This window comes from Bacillus rossius, chromosome 6 (genome assembly GCF_032445375.1).
Source record: "Bacillus rossius redtenbacheri isolate Brsri chromosome 6, Brsri_v3, whole genome shotgun sequence".
Taxonomy (NCBI): domain Eukaryota; kingdom Metazoa; phylum Arthropoda; class Insecta; order Phasmatodea; family Bacillidae; genus Bacillus; species Bacillus rossius.
The window spans coordinates 8089721-8108735 of record NC_086334.1 but is presented as its reverse complement, the minus strand read 5'-3'; the positions used below and the strand labels follow the sequence as shown (position 1 = coordinate 8108735).

General features: G+C 40.0%; 1 long non-coding RNA gene across 1 annotated transcript; it reads right to left on the bottom strand.

The window, feature by feature from the left end:
- Positions 1-12454: 12454 nt before the first annotated feature.
- LOC134533493 (uncharacterized) lies at positions 12455-15036 on the bottom strand. The gene is made up of 2 exons (XR_010075317.1): positions 14751-15036; positions 12455-12653 (listed from the first exon to the last, which is right to left on the bottom strand). It is a non-coding gene; the product is annotated as an uncharacterized LOC134533493 (long non-coding RNA).
- Between the last annotated feature and the right edge of the window lie 3979 nt (positions 15037-19015).

Sequence of the window (19015 nt, the reverse complement as noted above, 5' to 3'; positions counted from 1 at the left end):
ATTTGATAGTGTACCTAGTAAGGGAGTTATGATTGTTTTTTTAAATTTCTATCCCTCATTTATAGAATCACTTGCAGCAATGGTTTGTCTAATCAAAAAAGTTTCAGACAAAAGTTTCAGATAAAATAATAAGATTAATGCACAATTAGTACGAATTCGATTTTAATTTTTTTTTGTCCTCCAATCATTGTTTTTTCAGCCACTTGCTGTTATGGTTGGTCGTATCAAAAATTTATTTAGACAAAAGCTTTTGGAATTAACCCCACAAGTTAAAATACTTTAGAACGGATGTGATATTTTTCATATTATGGGAGTTACTGCGATTTTTCTGTTTTTCAAAAAACCTTCCCCATTTCTACCCGTTTGGTCGGATATTGCCCATTAACGAACTTATCGAGATTTTTCACTACTAAATTTTATGTATCAGTTTGGAAGTGATTTGTGAAAAATTGCGGCAGTTATCGTGTCCATAAAATTGTGATTTATCATGAAACGAAAAACTATAATATAGATTTTCCGGAAGTCGCACAATGGCAACTGCTACAATAGGTAGACTTTCTTTGAAATTTACCTGAAAAATTTCAGGAAACAAAAATTTTTGTAATATGGCGAATACTTACAACACATTTTTAACGTAACTTTATTGGACTTATTAAGGGTGAAATATTTTTTTCTTCTGTAAAGTCAGTTTCGTCACATCTTGCAGAAAGTGTTGGTCTCACCAAAAACTGTCACAGAAAAAAAAATTATAAAAAATATTTAAAAGGTTTACAGTAACTGCAAACGGATTTAATACTGTGACTATGTAACACCCCTCGTGCCTCAAAATAGAATTATTTGGAATTAATTAAAAGAGCCTTGGAAACAAGCTGGAAAAAAAAATACGTTAAATGAAATGATTTACCAGAGGCGACACGAGGTGGGAACAAACACAATTTAGGAACTTCCTGTAACAAGCAAAGGGGAAGTTGGGGGATCGTTATAATCAATAAAATAAAAACTACACGATTAACTTGATCTATAGTTTCCCTGTTTTATTTGCCCTGATGAATATCATGTTTCAATTATTTTAACATACATACAAAAGATTTAACCATTTTCCAAGATTAACAAAAGGAACACGAAATTGGGGCTGGCCAGCGCTTACTTAAACTAATTTACATTCTTAGTTTGAAATATAAACATTTGCATTATGAGTGGATGGATCCGATGATTACATTGATAATTAGTTCTATTCGTTTTACATTTTCTTGAGAAAAACACTGGTCGCTGGTGGGTTGGTCATCCGGTTGAGATAGTTCGTCGCTAGGTAAAGGGGAAATGTTGAAATTACATTACCACCCGGGGTCTTCAAACAATCACTTCGGGTGGTAGAAAAGTTTCTTCTAATGTTACTTCCCACGGAACAGGGAAGGGGGGGGGGGGAGGCCACGAGATGAGAGCATCAATCTCTTCCGGTCATCGAACCCTGTCTGCAACAGTCCAAATCAAAACTGATTAGAACTGGTATACAGGCAGTCTATGGGGCAGAAAATGCCCGGAAAAAAAATTTAATGGGGAAAAGGAGGGTTCGCGAATTATCACTCACCAAAACAGGGGAGTTGCCCAGCACGCTGCAGTCGTGGAGTCAGCCAGGCTCGGGAGCTCGCGAATTGCACGGCAGGACGCGGATGATTTCTTCATAATAATAAATTTCAAAGAGAAAAATTTCTAAGGCAAATAACTAAACTATGCAGACAGACTAATCTACTAAAATGGACTTGAGGGATAGCATCCCTTATACAAGGCGACTACATATTCGTTAACGGTTGGATGAAATCTACCCGATTCGCCGATACTCGATGGAGGACTGTCTGCAGCCGCGACGCGAGTTGATCTGTCTCGCGGTAAACGGCGTCTTCGTAATTAAAAAGTGCCCCCCGGATCTAACAGGTGGAAGGGGGGGGGGGGGTGTCTGGCCCGCCGAAAAATACCGAACTTGCCCGAACGCGGGCGGAGAAAAAACTCTAGCAGGAGTCTTGAAGTTGGCCACACTGGGCGACCGTAGCGAACTCTGTCGAAGCAGGTCTGAGTTGAAAACAATCGACTCGACCACGGCGTCCATATAACTCAAGGCAAAGCAGGTGCTGCTCTCTGGCGCCCTAGAGGGTAGGCAAGCGGAGAAGTTCGCGACTTGGCCGCTAGGAAGCGCTTGTGATCAGTTTTGGCGCACTCGTTTTGCGAAGAGACCTTGGAAACGGTCACCGGTGTCCAGGGGGTTACGACCGGTCATTGGTCTTACTTGGAACTGAGAAGGGGGGGAGGTGGGGTAAAATGCAACGCTGATGGGAAACTACGCCCCGTCGTGGCTACAGAGGGGCGAATATAACACTACGACGTGATGAAAAAGGCGAATCTCAGCTCGTCTCTGCGAACTGGTCGCCTGCAAGCTACAGGCTTGCTTTGCAGTTAAGGTCACGAAGGGAAATGATATTACAGGCATGAGGCGTGACTGAAGGCGGGGGAAATATTAGCCAGAATGCTAGCCTAGCATGAGGCTGGGAAAGAAAATCAGCTCGCCTCTGAGAACAGAGGCTGAGGGCCTGGCCGTAAAGAAAATAAGATGAGAGAAAAAAAAATAATAATATTTCCAAAATATTTTAGATTACAAAATTTTTAAATAAAACGTGCCTAAATACTTAATACACGGCACAACTAGTAGAAGGTTGTGGATCTTTTGTTGTCCTTCAACCCCTATTTTGTTCCACTTCGAAGAAGTGCAATGCTATTAAACGGATGCAATGATTTTTTTTTTAATTTTTAAGAATTAATATTTTAGTATTTCAAAAAACCAACCTAATTTTACCCTATTGACCCGCCGTGTGTGCCTAAAAAAAGGAATTCGACAGAGAATTTCCATCTGTATATTTCATGTGTTACTCTGAAAGTGATTTTTTAAAAATATAACGGCGGTTATCATGTTTATAAATAGTAATGTTAATATGGATATTAATTTATATTGACGATGCAGATGGGGGAGTGGAAAACTTTTAAAACGAAAAGCTGGATAAAAAATTTACTGGAAGTCTTGACACGGCAAGGACCAATGCGCAAGTGTACCCAAATTGTGACCCTACACTGCGCTCCGAATACAGCGAACGCAGCAGGGAATTTGACGAAAGATTTCTTTGTCGCTCGGCTGCTAATGAATGATACGATACACGAGGGGGGAGTTAAATTAAACTACAAGGCAAACTTCCTCGTCCTACATCGTGTCCTCGGAAGCAGACGAAGGGGGGGGGGGGGAGGAGGAAGCCATTCCCTCCCCCCCACTCCCTTTCACATCAAGATGGCCGGCTCGCTGGATCAACAAGAGACGCCCGTGCCTTCTTCGGCTCGCAGGCACGGAAAAGAAATATCTCAAGTCCTCTTGTTCATCTCGAACACACCGCACCGTCCCGCCGCGGGAAGATGTGTATCTTTGCAGCAGCGCGGGGAGCTCCCGGGGCCAGAGTAACGGTTGTGCAAATATTCGATTTTAAATTGCCCGAGTTTGCTTTTAATTGTTGCACGGCTCTTCGGGGGCGGAGCCGTAGGAGAGGGGTGGGGGAGGGAGTGTTGGTTTAAATTAACTTCCCTTCAGAGAAGCGAGACTCGCAGCGAGAGGCAGGGCCGGCCCCGCGGCGCCCGCACAATAGACGGCGCGGGGAGGAGGCTGCTGGGAGGGGCAGGGGGTGGTGGGAAAGTAAAGCACAGATACAGCCCGGGAGAAGCGTCGTTGTTATCTGAGCCGTTCGCCAGCTCCCCACCACCTCCACCCCTCCCTCCCCCTCTCCTGCTGAAGAGGGCACTCGGCAAGCTGAGATAGGCAGCGAGAGAGCGGCGAATGTAGCAGCGACCGCCGTCGCAGCAGCCAGCATGAACTCCAAAGGACAGATTCTTATTTTTTGACGTGATAACGTCTTATAAATCGATGAACGCCGGCTGCAAGCACGAAAAAAGCATGGCTCATTGTCACGTTCCGCCTGAGACGAGAGTGATGCATGAACCGGCCAACCACCGTGCAAGAAAATATTCTACGATATCAAACAGGTTATGGCGGGCTCTTTAAAACTAATTGTTCGTGATTATATTTAAACAAATTATTTAAATTAAATTTGCAAAAAAAATGTAAATGATATTTGAATATTAAAAAAAGTATGCAATTTTTCATCAACGTTTTATTATGACGTTATCACGTAAAATTATCGTCCGTAAACCGACTTTACAGAAAACCCCCATTAATTTTTTAAAATTTTTTCTACAAGAGTCCCTCGCTCCACCTCCGACTTACAATCTTCCAGACGCGCGAAAACCTTTAAAATGCTTTTCTCCCGATAACCTCCAGCCTCAGGGGATCGCGACGTGGAAGCTGCTGCTGCCGACCCGGCGAGGCTCACGGCAACATCCGCCACGTTTCCCCGACTGCGGGAAAAAACAGGCGTGACCCCGCAGGGAATCGAACCCTGATCGTCTCGGCGAGGCGCGAGCGAGTGTCCGGACAACTGGACCAACGTGGCTAGGGCGCGGCGTTGCGCGGTTATGCTCCGGTTACAGCGGGCTCCGAGTACAAACTTGGCACTTGCTAACAACTAGAGGTGTAAAAGTAACGAAAAAAAGCGTACCCGTACGTATTCGTTACTATAACAATTAGTAGTCGTTACTATCGTATCGTTACGTTACTCGTTACTTCTGATACCGCATAACATGCTATGTTATGTTGCAGCAACGAATCGAGTCGTATTGCGTACGCGTACAGTATCAGTATGACGTCGCGTAAATAATAATAAATAGAATATAAACAATTAACAATATTTGATAATTAACAGTTTTTTTTAACCAAGAAACAATTAAATCTCATTAGAGCGGCTTTATTATATTATCTCTTTTAAGAAAAGAACAAAAAAAACCGTGAAAATACGCGATAGTAAAAAACAAAAAAATACATATTTCTAATTTGTAAAAAATACTTTCTTACGTTGTTTCTGTTACAATCTCAAACTTTGTCTACACACACAATATCTTTAATAAACAGTAAAAAACTTGGACCGCGAATTTCCAAATTATACTTTACTTAATAAACAAACATCGTTCTTTGTAACGTAAATTCATCGAAAATGCGCGTGCATGCGTAAAACATACGAAAAATGCGAGTAACATAAAGGAAGCGGTGTGTAACGTTTCGTTACTCGTTACTAGATGGCGCACCCGTTACTCAGTACCGAATACATACGGTTAGCTACAGCTCTACTTACCACCTCGAGTTACGCCCCGAGGGGAGAGGGGGGAGAGCTGTCGAACACTCGACCCTGGACACTCGACAGTCGAGCAAAGGACTCGCGAATCGGAGACTGCTATAAACGAGGCTTCGGCATATCACAAAATCTGTACACCTGTAAAGTCCCCTGCACTTTCGTGATGAACACTCGGCACGCCTAGTGGAATCCTGGTTATTTAAAGTCCTAGCGAACTCTCAAGTTGTGATTTTGTTTTATTATTTGTTCGGCAATTGAGAGATAAAATCAATTGCACAAAGCACACTACAGATAAAAACGACTTAAAAACATTTTCAAAGGAACTAGCTAACAAATTATTTTTTTGTAACACCGATTATATTAAGTTATTTTTAACACAATGCTAGTTCTGCTACAGAATTATTTGTTTGGAAAGTAGTTAGGAAATAAATTGTAAAATAAACTATATTTAATGTTTCTTTTCCAATCCAATTTTTTTTTACAAAGTTAGTACCAAAGACTTTTAAAGATTCATAAAGCAAACGCCAAAGAAAAATACATTATATTTTTACAAGTGTGCGCAGGACTGTGTTATGAAGTCGGTGACTTGCTGATTCTTATTTGAATATATTTCTGGAGGTTCATGTTTTTGAGGCTTATTCTATGCATGACTGAGTGACTTTTAAATCCATAATTACTTTCTTTCTTGCTGCGGCCACAAGCATCGTAAAGTATTGTTTCATAATACTTATATTATTTATATAAAATTATTTGCATTTATTGTAATTGTATATTGACTACCTGTAGCATAAGTTGTGTTTAAATAATAATTAATTTTAACTTTTATAAGAACATCTTTATAAACTGAATTATTTGAACACGAAAAAGCCTCCAAAACACATAATAAGGGGTTCCATGATCATTTCATATTACAATAGCCTTTGCAAACAAGCTTAATCCCAGCTGCAAACATCGTAAAATGGATTACTTCTTATTTATAGGCCACTCAATTTGGAACCGTTTCTTAAAAACGCACGAATTTGCGTAAACTGGGCTCGCTGGCCATAATGACTGTAGATAATTAGAAAAATAATTCACGTTAATTGAACATTTTCTTTCACACAAATGCCAACAGCTTTAGCGGAATCAACGAACCATTTTAAGCATTGCTAAGCTTATAATGTTTCACATGCTCACTTGAGAATTAACGTCTGAGGTACGGGGGTTTTTTATTTTTAATTTTTAAATTTGTTCTCTGAATTTATAACCGAGAAAATTCTACAGACTATCCGTTTATCATTGTAACTATGTACATCAATAATGTTTTTTTTTTTCCACTCGCTGTCAAATTAATTCTAACTAGTTATTGAATAGCGTATAGTATTACATTATAAAACACTGGTGTGCCAAACTCATCAACTCATTTGTTAATAAAACATAAGTTGTCCCTCTTGCTGCCTATAGGCTCGGGGGAATTCCAGCAGGAGAATAGTGAACTGCACAATTAGCAACTGCACAAACTCACAGAGGTTTAATTAATGACAGACTATTCTTCGGTGATATGGATTAATAAACGGAAATATAACTACTCGCACTATAAAATCTATCGTTTTGGCAATGCTCGATGAAAAAAAAATTCTATCAACACTTATTTCAATACTTCCAGGACATGTGTCGAGGTAGAACTGGTATGTTGGAAGAATATAAAAAAAAACTATCAATCAGATTTTTAGCATATGTAGAAGAGGAGTAGGTTTACAGTTTCGCTCAACGTTTAGTTCGTAAACATTTGTGGCCTAGTATTTTGGGTACCAATGACTTAAAACAGCATGTGGTTCAGAAATGTGATGCAGATTCATTTCTCACACAGTCCGTGATCGAAATTTACTGATTCAAGAGTAATCTATAAAAATTTCCCTGAATTATAATTACCATAGTTCACCTGTTCGCAGCAGTTATTAGCATAATGTTAATGAGCGACATCTCATCAAAATGAACAGTCGATTGGTTTCAGGGTGAACGAGAGTAAAAAAAAAAAAAAAATGGTTTTGTGCTGACGGATTGCGAGAATGACACACCGTTGAACGATCTACCAATGAGAGCTACTCTAATCGTTTGTAACAAGGAAATGAAGCAGGAGTAAAGCGGAGGCTAGGGATAGCACAGGACTAACGGGTCAGTTTAAGCTTTGAGTAAAAGCTAAACAAAAAAAAAAGTACTCTGAAACAACACGCGAAATGAAAGACAAACATTCAGCAGGAGTCCATTCGCGAAGCAAGAGAGAAGAAGAAATAGTCGCTAATCATTTTGTGTTCTTGTGCAATTGTTTTTTGTTTTTTTTCACTTCTATACTTGCTCGTCAGGGATTTTTTTCCCCTCCCTCTCTCTCTCTCTGCCTTTTGCATTCGGATCCTCTCTTTGTGATAGCGTTCTGGAGCAAATGTGCGTGAAATGCCACTCTCTCTCCGTTTAACTTCTTTTTCCATTGTCACCTTTCCTTTCTCTCCTCTCTTCCATCTCCTCTTACATAGCTGTCCCTCTACTTCTTTGCCTTCTCCCGTGTTCAGCCTCGGTTCTCGCCAGAGTTAACGCTCTACGATTTATTTCCAAGCCTGCACACGCACGCGTTTTCTACCAGTGTGAGTCTGGAAGTAAAAAGTAAGTAACGATAAATATCTTTTTATATAAAAAGCGGATGCCGTGGGAACGGGACAGAGTCAACGAAAGAACAAAGTAATTTTCCACGTGTAAAAAAAATATTCTCTAGAGGTATGGTACGCGAGAAAAGAATTTCAGCGTTTTGTCATTTGGAAGTGAATTACTACGAACAGGGGAAAAAAATTAGTGTTAAAGTTCCTTTCTTTGGAGTCACCTATAATTTTTCCAAGTTTAATATTTTTCTAAGTATGACGATTATATAGACCTAACCGATAGGTCCATATAAGAAATCTGTTGCCTTGGCAGAAGTCAGAGATAAATGCGTTTATTTTGCAAGTTTTTTTTTACATATTTAATATTTTATTGAGTAGGTATCAATACTATGCATTTTTTATACTTCAAAGAAAAAGTTAAATATTAAATTATTCAGTTTTATTTGTCCTTGGGACATGATTTCAGTTACCTTATATCTATGGTTAATATTTACGCTTATTTTAATGTTTCTCACACTTATTAATTATATAAAAAGTTTTATTTACAGGGTTAGTTTGAGGTAATGGAGGGGTATGTTTGTAATGTCAAACGTTCGCAGTATATGACTCTTAAAATTGAAACGATTAACATAACCTAGAAATGCTTCTTGAACAAAATTTTCTAAGATAAATATATTTTTAAAGATATGCTTGTTGTCATGACCCAAAACCAATTTATATTATAAATGTCAATCTCACCCTTTTAACAAACATATACACTTAAAAAAATAGATTTTTCATTTTAAACTGATATAATTAAAAGTAGCATTACTGTCTAAGAAAACCTACATCAGCATATCTTATGCAGAATATATAGTATATGTATATATACACACACATATAGTGTCCTTGCCGATTTTGTATTGGAGAACCCTTTAAATAATAATAATTTTTTGAGCATGAGCTTAATTAATGTGATCATTCTTATGTGAGTTTTAGTAAAATAATATTCTGATGGCAACATTTTTGAAGGCTCAGTATTTAAATATTTTAGCGCTCATAACTCGGAATGAATCTTTCAACCAGAGCCAAGGCATTTAGCTTCTAAATTTTACTCCCCTGCAATTTCTATTTTTGTTCACCGCTTCCAAGTAATATTTTCGCGAGATTCGGAAGTGAGTCATGTAAACACAACAAAACAACAACTGTTTCTGTGATCAGCTTTAAATTGGTAATATGTAATTTTTGTGTTTAAATGCTTGTGACAAATGAACTGCAATAACACATTACTCCTCGTTATTTTTTTATGTATTCAAATACAAATTGCCAGCAAGCTTCCAAGCAACATTACTACAGAAAATGCGAAAAAAAAAAATTTAAACTTGCTTTCATTCTTATTCCTGCCAGCATTAATGCCTACGTGCTGTGAGACTCTGCACAAATTTCCTGCGGGAAACGGCCCGTTCTTGTCATTTAGAGAGTGTTTATTCTGTTAAAAGTGGGCAATCCACTTGCGGTGCAAATCATGTTAACGTCAACTTTCGACCGTGATTATGCCAGGCGCATCCACATGCAGCCCACCGCCTCCCCCTCCACCGCTTCATCCCCTCCAGAAGATAAGCAGTTTTCGCTACACGTAGTCTCATAACTTCATCCCCAGCTGGCGCCCGGCGCCGGAGGTAGCACTCTGAATTGACAAGTGGGAAGGATGTGTGAAGGGCGGAAAGTTTTGAGAGTCCGAATTTAATTTCGCCGGCTATTTTTCGCCGCACCCCTTCCATGCACCCACCCTTATAAAAAAAACACCTCACCCCCCCCCCCCTCACCCGCGAGCTCTTCCGCCTAACGGGGTGTGTACACGGCAAGGGGTGCTGGCTGGCGATTGATTTACTGTCCAGTTCGTCATAAAGAGGGGAGAGGGAGGGCGTGACGTCATGAGGACCCGTGTGAAAGGACGGGGGGAGGGGTTGTAGGGGGTTCGTCACGTGCATTAGGTCACAGGCGGCGTGTGCGTGACATCAGCTGTTCGAGAGACACGCCTCTTGACACTCTAGGGTTCTTAAAAAAAAATTACGCAACAACGAACATTAAAAAAAGTGAAAAACTCAAAATTCGTTGGTTTAGTACACAGTTCACGCGCAAGGTTGCGGGATGGTGCGCTTAGGTGACCATCCACCAATTTTTTTGCCTGGATGTTTGTTTAACTGTTTTACTAGCTCTTGTCTTAGCGCGCCGTTCAGGGAGTCTGTGGAGTAGGCGCAACCCATGACGTGGCTGAGAAATAACAAAGACCCTACGAGAAAAATAAAAAAATGCTGTGACGTGAGCAGAAGGCGGCCATTGTAGCGAGGCTATATTAGATTCTGAAAGAACCTTCTAGGTTGGCTTAGCGGCCGTCCATACTAGAATATGAAGCCGCTGTTCGGGCTGCCGGGTTGCCGTCGCCCGCCGAAGAAGAACGTCGCTACGCCGCGCCGACGCACATACGGATATTTCAACGATCTACGTGGCCAAAATTATTATTTTTTGTTTTAATGTACTCTAAAAAATGTTACTAAGTCAGACCAATTTATTTATAACTAAAAAATGTTTTTTATACAAAACCGAAGTTTTAGTGGAAAATACATAAAAAAATAAGTAAAACAATATAGGGTATATAAGCCAATTGATCACTTAAACAAATTTATGCACGTAAAAAAAATTAAAGGAATTTTTAGATAAAATAAATAAATATTAAATGAAATAAATATATAAATATATTAAATAATAAATAAATAAACTAAATAAAACCATACTGTATTTATAATAAAAATAATAAATAAATAAATAATAAATGAAAATTGGTTTCTCATGATCTTGCAACAAAATGTTTTTGAAGCGTGGTGACGCCCCGACTCGCCACACATCGTCGTTGGAGCACCCAGTATCGGCATGGCGCCGAGTCTCCACGTTATGTTTGGTGACAGAACTATGTTCAGTGCGTTGCAGCTGATAGAATTATATAGAGCTGAATCACTGCAGAGCATGAGTTAAAAAATATTTAAAAACTTATATTTTTGAACTATCCATAATGTAAATAGCTATTTGCAATAGTTTTTTTTCTCATCGTTTCATCCGATGTACATAATTTTTACTTCAAACAGTTTTATTATTAGTATAGATTTGGCTTAGATAGCACGTCAAAAAAAAAATAATATGCAGATATGCGAGAGCTAAATTATGCGATTGCGCAAGTATGCAAGTGTAAATATGCGAGTCTGTAAAAGTGCAAGGATGCAAGTGTGCAAGTGTTGAAGTATGCAAGTATGCTGCATCATTTCTAACCTCTCCTCTGCCGACGTCTCGTGTACCTGTTTCCCCCACCAAGGCACCTAACTATTCCCCTCCTCTCCCGGTTTCCAACCTACACGTAACCAAATATTCCCCTCATGCGATCGGAATTTTTGTAACGCTCGAAAATTGTAAAAAATAATTTTTTTTAATATAAAAAGGGGTTGTATGTAAAGTCGGTTTACGGACGATAATTTTACGTGATAACGTCATAAGAAAACATTGATGAAAAATTGCATTTTTTTTTTAATTTTCAAATATTATTTACAGTTTTTGAAAATTTAATTTGAATAATTTGTTTAAATATAATCACGAAGAATTAGTTTAAAAAAGCCCGCCTTAACCTGTTTGTATATTATAGAAGATTTTTTTCTCGTACAACGTGGTTGGCCGGTTATTGCACGCTCGGGCTCAGGCGGAACGTGACAAATTTTTCGTGCTGTGCAGCCGGCGTTCATATATTTATAAGACGTTATCACGTCAAAAAAACCACACACACATTATTCCTGAGGAGAGCAAATGCGTGGAGCTGGCCTCGCCAGGAGAGCGAGTCGCAGGCTGTTGTCCCGGTGCTGGGCTCGGCTCGGCCGGGCGCGAGGGGACGGGGTAGCCGAAGATGGGCAGCATCGGCCACCCGAGGGCAGTATCGGCCACCCGAGGGCAGTATCGGCCACCCGAGGAGGCCGGCGGGAGCGGGGCGAGGCGTCGGGGCGGAGGAACCTCGGAGGAGGAGACGTGATAGCTGCATGGAGGGGGAAGGGGGGGGGGGGTGTTGAGATGGAGGGTGCGGGACCCTGGAACAGGCGCTCAGACGAGGGGGAAGCACTGCACAAGGGCCCGGGCTCTGATTCCATCCCTTCAGGAGTTCCATCCCTTCAGGAGTTCCCCTTTGTCTCGCAGCTGAACGCCCCAGACTCTCTCAGCGGTGAAACTGATACCCTTCCCATAAAACAATATAATATAAAGAGTCACAATAACCTTTAAAGAAAAAAAAATCACACATTTATAAAACCATATAAATTAAGATCCGTGTCCTTCAACACAAAAAAAATTATTTCACATTAAAATCAAAAATGAGATTTCACATTAAAATCAAAACTGAGATTTTTTTTTGTGTCCAGTGTAAATAGCAGTAGAAATTCACTTATCACAATTTAAAGCTTTTTTTTTTCTGATAATGTTAAGAAAAAAACAGACTGAAATGTCAAATGTAAACCCATGTAAAATATAAACTCAGAAGAGTTATTAATAACAGTGTTTTTTATTAACGATTATAAACAGCAACAGATACACATTGGAAATGAGAGAAACATGGCCTGCATACGAGGCTTTACAATAGTCATTGTCAGGTCTTGTACGTCTGAAGAGAGGCGTCTTTCTCTCGTGTAGCGGTTGTTCATACAGCTACGCCTTCAGATTTTCCAACATTACTGCGCTCCAGCTGCAAAGAAATAATACAAAAGGTTTTGAAGTAAGCGTGCATACCACTGCCAAATATTTCAATTTGTAAATTTGAATAAGTGACATTATACATTTTATATTTTATTAAATAATTTATATTGTTTGAAACATATATTTTATTCAGCTCCAATTGAATATAAAATTTATTTATTATTGATATAAAATTTTAGACAAATCTAAATAACTCTTCATAGCAGCCAGAATCATATGTCATGTGACAAAAAATTAAATTTCTGAGCCAAAGAGAGTCGCCACTTGATGTAATCTTTTGGACATACGCCATTGCTAAGCACTTTTTCTGTAGAAGAAAACTAAAAAATACCCAAAAGACTAAAAACACAAATTAAGCAAAAAATTGCTGTTGTCAACAGGATATAAACACCACATAATATTCCATAACAGGAATATGGTCAACAAACAAAGAAAAACAAAGAAAAATGGACTAAGAGAACGGAAAAAAAAAACACAAATGATGACAGCACAAAAATATTGAAACAAAAAAAAGATGTTGTCCTTTCTCTGATAAATACCCTCAATTTTTCAGCCCCTACTCAGTCGCACCTGTGTTTTCGTACCATGTGCGTCTCTGCCTAAGGACGGGAGCAGATATCAGTTCACGAAACGTCGCTTGTTTCTGTTTTGAAAAAGTAATGTGTTTGTTTCGTCTTTTCGTTTTGTCGTGTTTTTGTCTCGTTTCAACTGCTGTGCTGAATTTTTTGGGTTCAATATTTTTGTGCTGTCATCATTTGTGTTTTTTTTTTCATTCTCTTCTGTTTGGGATAACTATTGTGCTTGTTTTTTCTTTTCGTTTTGTCGTGTTTTTGTCTCGTTTCAACTGTTGTGCTGAATTATGTTTTTGTTTCAATATTTTTGTGCTGTCATCATTTGTGGTTTTTTTTTTTCGTTCTCTTAGTCCATTTTTCTTTGTTTTTCTTTGTTTGTTGACCATATTCCTGCTATGAAAAATTATGTGGTGTTTATATCCTGTTGACAACAGCAATTTTTTGCTTAATTTGTGTTTTTTGTCTTTTGGGTATTTTTTAGTTTTCTTCTACAGAAAAAGTGCTTAGCAATGGCGTATGTCCAAAAGATTATATCAAGTCATGCACTCCCATAGCACAACTCTTTCGAAGATAATAAAGAGAGTCGTGTTATACGTATAAAACAACATTTTGTGATCAGAGAAAAATATACTTTCATGTTTTATTATGTTACCCAAGTCTAAAAATCCTGGTACTTTTATTTTACCAAATTTGATGTAGCAGTTTTTTTAAATTTATTTTTAGTGAAGAAGTATTTAGTTCTTGGTAGGAGTAATTTCGTGAATGGAACTTAAATCACATGCAACGGGGGAAAAAAATGTAACCACAGATGGCGCGAACCAAAGTTCATAGAGACAAAGTGAAAATTTATAGTACTAACTGTTTCATACCTTACGCTCTGCAAATTTTATGTTTCAATAGTTGACGTAGCTGCTCCGGCAACGGATTATATAGTGGCGGGTGCGGAAATTAAGTGTCTGATTCGCGCCAAAGAAATTTAGTCGAGAACACGATTTTGGTATTTTTATGAGGCACGGCATTATTTTTTAAGGGTTATGCGTAAAATCTCGCGTCCGAGGTCCTAGTTTCGTATCATAAGCGTATCTGCAACATTAGAACACACGAGTTACCGAGGTTATATGTTACACAAGTCATAGAGTTGTCGTTTAGGGCATGGGCCTCTCTGGTATGTAAATTTAGGGGGGGGGGGGGGCCATGGAATGTAAATATATTTGGCGAAGAGAAGTAAAAATATACAAATAGAATGTATTGTATGTAATGTAATAATAATAATAGAAACAATGTAATGATAATAATGTAATGTTGATTGAAGAATTGTTTAGAATGAAATGAAGGGGGAAAAAAAATTACCCTTGAGTGCTATTGTGTTCCCTCCACAAGGAATTTTCGGAGGGGACATGTCCCCCCCATCCCCCCCGCCGGAGAGGCCCATGGTTCAGGGGTATAACTGAAGATTGGGGGGTTTCGGACCCCCCGCGGGGGAGGGGGGGGTGGTTGGGGGGGAGGCAGCGCACCTGGAGCCGACGCGACGGGGTCCTCGCAGACTCGGCCACACCCGATCTTGCAGCACTTCTGGGCGCCGGCGCAGCTGTAGTCGTTGACGCAGTTGGCGATGCAGGGCCCCAGCCCGCTGTACGGGCGACAGCTGCCGGGCTTTTCCACGCCGGCGGCCGACACCAGCGCCGCGGCGGCGACCAGCAGCAACACCTGGAGGCGCATCTTCCGTCGGGAGTGTTCCGTCGAGCGAGGCGCCGGCCGAAGTTATCCTCCTCCGCGGCACGGCGGGGGGGCCGCCCCTGTTTTCCTCCTACACCCGTCAAAGCCTCGATAACGAGGCGGAGATAATACCAAACAAACGAGCCGGGAGCTATCTCCGATAGGCGAAACGACCTTATTGTCGTGTGTTTGACCCTCTTCACCTTGCCACGTCGCCATGCTCTATAGTGGTCTGGGTCGCGGGTTCGGGTCCGGCATCACTCGGGTCCGCTGCGAACTGTGCTACGTTCACTCCCCACGAACGAACTAACCTCGAGACGATTTGCACACGGAGTGCTAACCTACACAGAGAAAAAGTTTTGTTTGAATCAAACAAATATTTGTTTACATGTGGCGAAACAAATATTTTTACTTGCTGTAAAAAAAATACTTTGTTAGCTTAACCAAACTTGGTAGGTAACAAAATTTATTTGTTACACCTAACAAAATATAGGCCTACATTTGAGTTGACAAAATCATTCTTTTGGGTCAATAGTATCTTTCCTACTACAAATTTTTTGTTTGAATTAACAAATTATACTTATTTCGCCATATATAAACAAACATTTTGTTGAGGCAAACAAACTTTTCTCTCAGTGTAGTTCCACAATCAGCACAGTTGGAAACACTTGGTAACGGGTATTCGCGGCTTGGCGTATCTACAGTGTTCTCAACTCTTCGGAGTCCACCCTCACGCCGAAGCCCAAGAAGGAGCGGGTTCAAGAGCACCAGGTGCTTCGGCGTCAGTCCTGCTGCGATCGGGCGGTGACACGCAGACATCCTCTCCGATGACTTCTAATGATCTCTTTGACGAGATATGAAACAGAAACAATTAAAATAAACAATACTTGTGTAAGAAGTTTCTTTTGAATTTATCTTTTATAGGTTTTGAGTGTCAATTGTAGTTTGAAATAGTACGTAGCCAAAAATATAGACTTTGTTGAAGTGAAAAGTGTTTGCTGGGTTGGGCCGGGGGGGGGGGGGGGGAGGAGGAGGGCTAGAATTTTCTAGCGTTACGAAAATTCCGATCGCATGAGGGGAATAGTTTGGTACGTGGTGGGTGAATCGCGAGAGGAGGAGACGGCAGGGGAGAGGTAGAATGGACGCAGCATACGCGCATGCTTGCACACGTGCATACTTGTATACTTACATAATTGCGCAATAGCATAATTTAGTGCTCGCATGTGTGCATATGTTTTATCTGATCTGCGACCTGCAGCCAATATACCCAATAATATAATAGCCAACAAAGTTTCACTTCTGTCGCTCGTGGACTCCACGCACACATAAAAAATATTGGTTGTCAGTAAAGTCGGTTTACGGACGATAGTTTAACGTGACAACGTCAAAAAAAACATTGATGAAATGATTGCATACTTTTATGAATATAATTTAATCATTTTTATTGAATTATCACTATTTTGTATGGATACAAAGAAAGAGTGAAATGAAATCTACAATTTAATTGATAAATTTACTTTTATTTGCGCTCATTAATTCAAAAATGTTTATTACTTCAATGAAGAGATTATTTTAACAATAACTTTTATACATGTTTGCTATTTAACTTCTTCCAATCTGTGTTATTTTGTTAAGGATAGGACGATGGTAGGAAAAGTAGGAAACGAATGGGAGTGTTTCAAGTTTAATGTGCCTCGAAAAAGTCAAATCGATGGTTGTTCCAATCGAGTGGAAGAGAGATAGATGCGGCGCAAGCGTACAATGAGCGTAACGGTACACATCGTAACGGGACAATGAGCGTAACGGGACAACGAGTCATCCTTTTTCGTGCGTGCAGCCGGCGTTCATCGATGTATTAGACGTTGTCACGTTAAAAAAAATTCTTTGTTAATGAATTTCGAAAAATAAAGGAAATGCAAGTGCATTGTTCCAAACAGGCCGAAGAGCAGAAAGCGGGCCCGCCGTATCGGAGCCCTGAAGAGCTGACGCGCACAGATCCCGCCCCGGAGTCATGTCTGCACGCTCGACGGACCCATTGTTCGCAACAATAACACGACGAGATATGCGCGAGGTGTGCGGGCTTGAGGAGGAGGAGGGGGGAATTAGCGTGGTGGGGAGGGGGAGGGCATCAGGGCCCGGGAGAGACGCAGCAACACGGCTAATCGGATTACGTCGTGGGGCGGTTGCAGATGAGTCTTGTTTTTTAAAATAAAGAAAAAAGAAGGGAGGATAGAAAGATCCCCGGCTCCGAGCTCCGAGCGCAGATAAAGTCCGCCCTGCCCCCCACGCACGGCTCGACTTGAGGCTGGGAAAAGCCACGGGGCTGTGTGTGTGTCTTTGGGGAGGGGGGGGGGGGGAGGAGAGGGTTTGGATCCTCATTCCTCCGAGCCGGCGGAAGTATAAGATGCGGGCGGGCCGCGGGTTTTGCCCGCGGAGGCGGGATTAGCGCGGCTCTCGCCACGTCTGCGGCTGCCGACGATTATGGGGCTAGGGACAGGCAGCTCAAAGCCCCAACCTGCCAGTCCCGAACGCCTCGTCTGACGTCAGACACCCGGGGGGAAGCCACGTGGAGCGCTAATGGCCACAGTAACCGGTGCGTCGCCACTAACCGAGCAGCTTCTGGCAACAAACAGTTCGTGGGAACAACGTGAACAAAATGCGTTAGGATCACATCTCTTATTCGTTCATCAGGTTTAATATATTAAGGCAAGGCGTCTTAAAAAAAAAGTGTTTTTTTTTTTTGTTGTACCAGAGGACCAAAAAATTGGTGTGACATGGATGAGCTGAGCCGATTTGCGTCATCCTTATCGTATGCCATCTGTAACCGATTAATCCTCACACCATCTGTAACTAATGATCGCGCGCACTGTTGATTTGTTGTGTACCGCCACCGCGAAGGCATAGATAACCAACTTGAACCATGGTTGACCGCATCTTTTATGTTGTGAATCGCTTGGAGGCCTTATCAAGTCCCATTAAAATTAATAACTACAAGTCTCTAAAAATATTATTTTTTTTTAAAAAAAATTGATCATATTCTACTTACAATTATATACTGGTACAGAGGTTATTTTCCTTAAAATTGAGTCGTATATAAAAGGTTATCCGTGCCCTGGTGCTGCTGCAAGGTACCTGGCGTAGGTCCGTCATCTTGGATTCAGACTCACGGTGGCCATCTCGGAATACCTTGACCTTGAACTTAAAAAAATATGCCAAAAATATCAAAAAATATTTTAAATGTGCATTTTCCAACAATTCGTCAAAATTCACGAAAATTTTCAGTTTTTAGAAGAAAAAAAAATACACAAAAAAAATGAAAATAAATTCTGAAAATTCAAAAATTTGACTTTCGAGGAAAACAATTGTATAAAATTCAAAAATTTGAAATTTGGAATTCATCCAAATATTTTTTTCTTTTAAAAGCACTAAAATTCCTCAAAAAGGTTTAAATTCCTAATCTACAAGTCTCGGTAAGCTGCCTAGGTCATGAGCTAGACCACTATGATGTAATGGTTGTTTTTTAATTAAATGTTTTTTTTTTAAATTGTATTACATAATTTAACATTTTAACATTTTTCTATTTTTTTTTACACTGATTGCGTACTTTCAATATGGCGGACGTGTCATGATTTAAAAATGGCCGTTTGTTTTTTTTATTTTATGATAAATATATATATAAATTTATTTTATTATAAATTTTAAATTTACCCCATCTTTGAAACATTACGAATTTTCAAGATGGCGACCGTAACGATAATTTCAACGGTTATATAATAATTAAAAATGGCAGCCATTATATCCTAATGGTCGAGCTCATGACCTCGGCTGCCGAGGGAGACTTGTAGATGAGGAATTTAAGAATCTTCGAGGAATTTTCGTTCTTTTAAAGGCATACATATTTCAGGTAATTCAAATTTCGAATGTTTAAATTATTTACGGTTGTTTCCCTTTGAAAATGGAATTTTTGAATTTTTTAGATGGTTTTAAAGATTTCGTTGGCGAATTTGTTTCCTAAAAACGGGGAATTTTGGCGAATTTTATCTAAATTTTGAAGGTCAAGGTG